The following is a 2,219-nucleotide window of genomic DNA, read 5'->3' as shown; positions in this document are numbered from 1 at the left end:
ATATATATATATATATATATATATATATATATATATACTCACACATGTATTACATAGTACGTATCTGCTGGAAATAACAGTCAAGACTCTTATTCAAAGCACCAAAATACACTGATAGTAACGACAGAAATTGATTTCTGTAGTTATTATCAGTGTATTTTGGTGATTTAAATAAGAGATTCAACTGTTATTTCAAGCAGGCAGACATACTTAGTATGTCCTTTGATTAATTTTAATCCTTCCGCTATTTAATGCTTTTGTGGGGAGCCTACAATTGCCTATACTATTGATTGTTACACTAGATAATAATAGAGTCTTTGCATTCATTGCCCTGTTTTGGTCACCCTATTTTTCTGGATCGTTCCACTGCCCGCACGGTGGCGGTACCGCCCAATTTGGGAACCACTTGTCAAGACTGAGAAGGGAAGAGAAAAGACGAGGGGACGAAATGAAAACGAAGTGTATCCCTATGCTGTATGGGTGTGCGTGCATATATACGAAGAGATAGCTAGATAGATACATACACAGACACACAGACAGACACATATATATATATGTAATATATATATACAAAGTTAATTGCAGAATAAAACCGTTAGGTAATCGACTCAAAAATCTGTAGCCCACCAATGACCACATATAAGAAGTACAACATAGACCACAAAACCAAATTAGTAAAGGGAAGTCAAAATTTTTATACATAAGAATAAAAATCGATTAAAAATACAATAGAATAATATAAATAAATAAACTGTGATTAAAAAGTTGATTAAAAATATTAGAGACCGGTAAAAATACAGTAGAATAAATATATATGTATATATATATATGTAGAAAAGATATAGAGAAAAAAAAATAATACATAGGGAAACGTAGCACAACAGTTCATTCGCTGGGACCAAAAGCCAATAAAAGAAGTTCAAGATAAATAGTACGAAAGTTCAACTACCTCCCTCATGACAGCAAATTTAGTAGGTAAAATCCAATTTCATAAACAGGAATACCGAAGTGCACGGGACAAAACAACAACAGAACATCCAATGTGTGGTAAAGTAAAATCCATATTTCACCATTCCGTAGGTAACATCAGTAAAGTCAAACCATAAACATCATTTACAGTGGATTACAAGTATAGGTGGAATACAAGCACAGAACACCTATGGCCATTTCAGGGGTATATCACCGTATTTAGGGCACAATAGAGCACAAATAAGTTATAACCCCTTCTTCAGGGTAAAAAAGACACACAGACATCAACGAAGTCACGTCAAAAAAAAATTATAATTATGAGAGCAAGCTTAAATAAATAATAATATGGACTAGACCAAAAAAAAAAAATCTATTTTTTAGTATACCCTTTAGAATAGTCAGGCAGGTTTGGTAACTAAAAACTATTAGGTTTCAAATCCAACGTAAGCCATGATGAAAAATAAATACTACCATTGTATCCATATTTTTATTATTATTTTTATATCAATATTTTTGTCTTTTTATTTTAATTTTTATTTCTATCATTACCATTACTATCACCATTACTACCATTATTACCACTACTAATACTATTATTTTTGTTCTTATTTCTATTTTTATATAGTTTTAGGAAGGTGGAGGAAAATTTATGATTGCAAAGAGGGATTACCTCGATAAACTTATTCAAGGTTTTCGGCTCCAAAGACCTAAGAATGGAAAGGGATTCCCTAATGCATAATAAGCACTTGCTCATATTAGCCCTAAATTGGGGGGTTCTAGATAAGATTGACCATGACCATTCAAGATAGTACTTCGTATACCTCCTCTTGAGGTCATGCAGGTAAGAGGCGAGTGTTGTGGAATTATAATATTTCTCATTAGAAAAGGAACTCATGTGCGCCCTGTACCTGGCTTTAAAATTCACTGAACTTCCAATATAAAACTTATTTTGTTTGTCTTCGTCTCTAACTACGCATTTATACACTACGTTTGTGGACAAACAAAGTCCGCCGAGAGGACATAAAAAAGGGTCCCTATAATTACGTAATTTTTTACGGCCACCCTTAAAGTCATTTCCAACATCATTAACCACCCTCAGAAATTTATTCTTATCAACCATTCCACTTATCTCATTCCCAGATTTAGGCATAATCCGAGGGAATGAAGGGCCCATTCCACTATCGTCGTGTGGTTTACAGTTGGTTTTATTAGAAACAGAGGTTCCCTGAGATGGACATTCGCATAGTTTT

Source organism: Octopus bimaculoides, chromosome 21 (assembly GCF_001194135.2).
Source record: "Octopus bimaculoides isolate UCB-OBI-ISO-001 chromosome 21, ASM119413v2, whole genome shotgun sequence".
In the NCBI taxonomy this organism is placed as follows: domain Eukaryota; kingdom Metazoa; phylum Mollusca; class Cephalopoda; order Octopoda; family Octopodidae; genus Octopus; species Octopus bimaculoides.
This window is presented reverse-complemented; position numbering follows the sequence as displayed.